Here is a 6096-nt window from a genome sequence, read left to right on the forward strand (position 1 = left end):
AATACTGTACAGGAGAACACTCATTTCAGATATCACTAAAGATAATAATCTAAAGGAATTCATTGTCTTTGGAAAATCTGGATCAGAACATGCTGGAAGCTGAGATGACAACTCAGAGACCATTGTCCCCAGTGTTTCTAGGTTAGCAAGGCTAGTGAAAGCAAAGAATAGAGATATCACTCCCTATGTGTATTTTACTCAGGGAAGTTCTTCATTGATTTTTCTATTATAGGAAACATTCTACTTTATAGAGTATGATTTTCATTTTACAAGTTTCCTACTGGATAGATTTGCAAGTGAACAAATATTTCACAGCAGATTTTACATCCTTATTCCTCAAGCTATAGATGATAGGATTGGATATGGGGATTATTGCTCCATAAAACAGGGACATGAGCTTGTCTGAAGTTTGAAATTTGTCTTCCCCAGGCTGGTCTTGAGACACAGGTTTTGCATACATAAAGAAAATGGTACCATAAAATATGATCACCACAGTCAGGTGTGAGGAGCAGGTGGAAAAGGCCTTGTGTCTCCCTGTGGCTGATTTCATTCTCAAGATGGTGTAGAGGATGAACATGTAGGAGAAGAAGATGACCAGCAGTGGAAGAACCAGGAAGACCACATTGGACACCAGCATGGTGGTAACATTGAGGGATATGTCAGCACAAGCTAACTTGAGGACAGCCAAGATCTCACATGCGAAATGATTGATAACATTATTCCCACAAAATGGAAATAATATTATTTCCCTTGACAAGGGCTGTTTGCAGAATTGAGCTGATTCCACCAGAGAACCATGACGTGGAAGCCATCAGCACATACACCATCCTACTCATGATGATGGGGTATCTCAGAGGGCTACAGATGGCCTCATAGTGGTCAAAAGCCAACATGTCCAGGAACAAATACGCTGGTGACCCCGTGGCAAGCACAAGGAACATCTGCACTGCACATCCACAGAAGGAAATATTTTTATTCTTTGATATGAAGGTCACCAATGTTGAGGGAATGGAAGCAGATGTATAACAGATATCCAGTATAAAGAAGTTTCCCAGGAAGAAATACATGGTATGGAGATGAGTATCCCAAATACTTGCTATGATTAGAACACTGTTGCCGAGTAAAAGCAGTAGATACAACAGTAGACTCACGGCAAAGTAAATCATTTCAAGTTTTGGATAGCCAGAAAGATCCAGAAGAATAAATTCAGACACACATGTCTGGTTGTACTATTTCATGTCATCTGCTCTCCATATGTCAGAGAAAGTCCTAACCTAAAATATATTCAGTGTCAAGAGACAAATGTTTCAAATTACCTGATAAATCATTATTTAGGGTCTAAAAAAAGGAATGTTAATTTGAAGCTCTGACACCCTGATCCCTTCAACAATGTGTGCAATTATAATACAGTGATACCGGGGATTTGTGTATGTACCATGCCCCATAGTTAATGTGTGAAGATTGATCTATGAAAAGGTATAGATGCAGAATGTGTGTGGAGGACGAATTCCTGAGTTAAAGATTCTAAAATCTGTGAATTATGACAGGCTTCAAGCCAGACTTTTAATTTCATCTTGCCCAGAAAAATTCAAGTCAAGAAGCACTGGAATTTTGATTCATTAATTAACCTACAAAGTCAAAATTTCAGAACAACCTTGATTTTTGTGCATATTTCCTTCTACGCCTGACACTCCGTACCACAATCATGTTAGTTTCATTGTGCATATTATAGACATTAAATCAGAATAATTAGAATCACATGCACTGCAATTTAACATGTATTTAAGGCAAAGTTGGTTGTAGATCTTTTGATTTTACTCTTATTATCTGGTTTGATAGTTCTTATGAGAAGCTCACTTAATAGACTAGTTCTGCATGCTGTATAATGAAGAAATTTTGAAGAGCATATGTACTCTTTGTGCTCATTTTACTCTGCAGCTTTAGAATTTATCTTGAAATATATTGTTTTAAGCTAACTTGAGAAAGGAATAATAATGTTTAAATTCATTATGCGTGTGTATATCATTTGATGCTTTACAGTTAATCATTCTTTATATCATCATCATTATTTTTCTAATTTGAAAGGCAGAACTTCGCAAAGGTTAACAGGTTAGTAAATAGTTCCCTGGATCTTGAAACTCAGATCTTTGACACCAAATACCACTTAGTTTTTCACTGATTTTAAAGTGCATATGAGGACGGTCCACGGTGGCTCAGCAGGTAGAGTTCTCACCTTCAGTATCAGAGACCTGGGTTCGTTTTATGGTGCCTTCCCATGTTTCAAAAAAAACAAAGAAGAAATCTAGTTTTCCTTTGTTCCATGAAGTTAAGTTCTACTTTCATCCTGGCTATTGCAACCCCTGAATAAAGTCATCCTTGCCTGGCTAACATGAAAAAAATAATAACAAATGAAAGTGCATATGAATCATATGGTGATCTTGTTAAACTATAGATTCCCTTTTAGTGTTTAGGGAAAGACCTGAATTTGCATTTCTAAAAAGCTTCCAGGTCATCCCGCAGAACTGGTGTATAAATGACAATTAATATCAGGGCTTTAGGCTACCTCAGTCAGCAGATTATCCAGATATTTTTGCTCCAGAGATATTTTGTTTTTCCTTAGATAAAGATTGGCTGAATGAGTTGGAAAATTCAAGAATATACTCTTTTTGTATTTTAATGAAAATTCCAGGTATATGATATTGTCAAATATCTTAAGAAAAATATTGCTGGAAAACACATTTTGAAAAATTGAGTTAACTTATGCTGGACTCATATAAATTTAGAATATTGCTGACAGCCTACCTGAGCCAAGCCATATTGCAAACAAGGAGGAGAATAAAAACAATAATCTAAGGTGTCTGCAATTGCAATGGTCACAATCAGTTAAAGATGCAGGAAAACTAAGCAAATTATGCTGTACATATAATTATATTACGCAGTTTGAAGGATGTTTATAAGTTTTCCAAGATGGAAGATGTTTATGAAAAATCCATCAAAGGATAATTCAGGAAGAGTTTCAGACTCAGGCCAAATCTGGAAGCATGGAAAAGATAAGAAAGGTGTGGAAGTCTAGAAGGAAAGAGGAGGATCTTGGAAGGGAGAACCTGAGTCCTTGTTTAGAAGTAAATAGATAGTAGTACATCCTTTAGGACAACTGAGTTTCTGCAAAGGAGTTGTGATAAGCCCCTTGAGAAAGATAGTATGGCCAGAGTACTAAAAGGATTAAAGTCTGGCAGATTTGGACTCCTCTTTTGGTGGGGAAGGAACCCTTTAGCAGAACGTGCCAAGTTTGAGATGAGTACTCAGACTCTGACAGCTCCACTCTAAACTTGACAATATGTTTTATGAAGTTTTTGAGCAGAAATGTGACTCACAGATTAACATATCTAGCTTAGAGGGTTCTCAATAAATACTAACTGGATGTCAATCAATCTATCTGTAATCACCATCAGATTTAAAGTTGATCAAAATCACAACCTAGTCCTCACCTGGTCTAAGAGGACTAAGAATGTCAGACATCTTCTCCTCCCCACTCGCCCACTCCATTTGTTGTGCCCTAGTTGTTGGGAGCTTTACTGTAGAGTAAATAATGACTGAGAGTCAGAAACCAGAATCAACAGAGGAATACTCACCATTGAATCAATTAAGAGAATACTCAGTTGAAATTTTTCAACTTTAAAAAGAAACAAAAAAGGAAATGGGTAATCTCAATTTTAGAGAAGAAAAATTGGAGCCTGAAAAATATTTTTTAAAATTTTATTCAGCTTAAAGCCACAGCTGCCTAAAAATTCATACCTTCATTTGAGTTATTTAGCTTTTATTGCAGAATTCTAAGTATCATATTTTGACCTTGACATTAGTTCACTTGGCCAAGGTCATCAGCTAATAATGTACAAATGCAAGACTCTAAGACCATGCTCTTTCCATTACAACCCTGCCTAATTCGTAGTATTAAAATCTGTATACAAATCATATATCAACAACAGGAAATAATCATCATAAGCCATAGATAAAATGAGGTCCCAAGAAAGAGTTGACTGTATTCACTCAAAAGAACCCAGAGGAAAGTGACAATGATTCTACACTCACTCTATATGACATCTTGTGAGAAATTAAAGTTATCTCCATATAGTCTCCAGAAATTGATCAAGGGGTGCCTTGGATAAGGGACATATGGACTTTGACCAACCAGTCATGAATGCAAATGGAAGAAAGACGGCTTGATATCGACTTACTTGGAAACAAGGTAATGTTGCAGGTCTGTAGAGCTTGATTCTGCTTCCAGACAATTGTAAAGACAGGGAATTTTAGGTCACTTTAGCAGCTTCTTTCTGAAACCTGTTTCAAGTCTCCCACATTCAACAACAACCCCCCTAATCAATTTAAATACAACTGAGGCAGGTCTGTCTTGCTTCCCTTATTATCTTCTGTTCCCAGCACTTTAAACTGGATAACTTGTATTTTGTTAAATTACAGGAGACAAGGGGAAAGAAGCTTATAGGTCTTGTACACCCCTCCAAAGAATAGATGAAAGGTGATTTTCTAGGGTCTTAAGCAATTTCCTTGCAGGTTCATGATCATGAGAACTTTAATGTGAGCCAATCATTCGTTTTCAGCAGACACTCATTTTTCTTCGTTTTGTTTCAGTTTTTAATATCTTTTAGTTGGCACTAATTATCTGTCATCCTGTAAAGATAATTACCAGTTCAGACAATAGTAGTTCAGAGAATGAGAATCACCTAATACTCATTTGAACAGGACATAAATCGTCTTACTGGGCAAGTGGTTGGGACTTAGGAACAAAGTCTTGGATTTGAGGTTCTTTGCTTTTAATTCATAGTCTCAGCTTTTTCATAGATGAAACAGTTTTAAAAACACCTGCTTTGCTTGTCTCATAGGGTTTTTGTGAAGAAAAATTAGATCGCGTATATAATTTGCTTCATGTACTAAAAGGCATTTCACAGATTTATAATAATAGTGGTGAATATTATAATGGTAAAGTTTTAGTTGTACTTTTATAATGACAGTAAGGTAGCTATATTTCCTCAGGCTGCATATAGAATAAGTTCAAACCAAATAATACTTTTATTCATCTCTTGAAATTGTACATTCTCATAGTATATAAAGCCTACCTTCATACTGAGAAATTCTCACCTTCTACTTGCTCTAACTCCAATCTTTGTGAGATGAAATTCATGCATGTATTTTTTAGAATGAAAGGAATACAAATAAACTGTAAAATAGATATTTTTGCAGGAAAAAAATGAATCTAGATATTTAAGGCCACAACAGGAAAAATCCAGAATTGAAGGACTGTTTCATGAATTTATAAGGTTACGTATCACCTTCTGAATAAAAGTGCTTCAGGAACTCAGCTTAAGTTGACAACAACTTTTCATGTGTCACTGAAAAATATTAAGGTTCCTGGAAATAACACAACTCACTTAAAGAAGCAGTTTCATTATTTAGGTGCATGGTATAATGACAAACACAAGACTCCCATAAGCTATACAACGTGTGCTTTAAAATACAGATGAAATTTTCTCAAGGTTGTTTTAGAAACATAAATTCATAAATTTTTAAAGTCTGGAGGAGTAGCTCCCATTTATGTAGATTAGTAATTAAATGTAATTATAATGTATTTAATGGTAAAATGATGTTCTGAAGCCATGCAGTCACTGGTGATAACTGAATCAGTAACAATCACAAAAGTCTAGTAATACTCTAGATGACAAATAAATGCTTTTAGGAAAATAAAATAATTTTTTTTATATTTTGAGACTGAGAAGAAACTGGATTTATTTATTAAATTTTAAAATCTGAGCATATCCTCCAGAACCATATATATTAAATTCCTTCATTCAATAAATATTTGCTGAGCACCCACCAAGTACCAAATACTGTTCTTGGTTCTGATGGTACAATATCTGGATGGACATTTCCCAAGAAAATGAGTGCTAGAAAAACAAAGTTATGTTAAAGACTTGTAACAGGTATATGCTAAGTTATATACAATAGAAAATATTCAATAAGATTTATGAAATTCTGAGGGTTGCAACATTTATCCCAAAAGCATGGTGTAAAGAACTTCCTGTA

The 6096-nt window shown here is 35.2% G+C and overlaps 1 pseudogene; it reads right to left on the bottom strand.

The window, feature by feature from the left end:
• Positions 1–277: 277 nt before the first annotated feature.
• LOC143655723 (olfactory receptor 13C3-like) lies at positions 278–1238 on the bottom strand (annotated as a pseudogene).
• Positions 1239–6096: the final 4858 nt, after the last annotated feature.

The sequence above is a fragment of the Tamandua tetradactyla genome, chromosome 2 (genome assembly GCF_023851605.1).
Source record: "Tamandua tetradactyla isolate mTamTet1 chromosome 2, mTamTet1.pri, whole genome shotgun sequence".
NCBI lineage: Eukaryota > Metazoa > Chordata > Mammalia > Pilosa > Myrmecophagidae > Tamandua > Tamandua tetradactyla.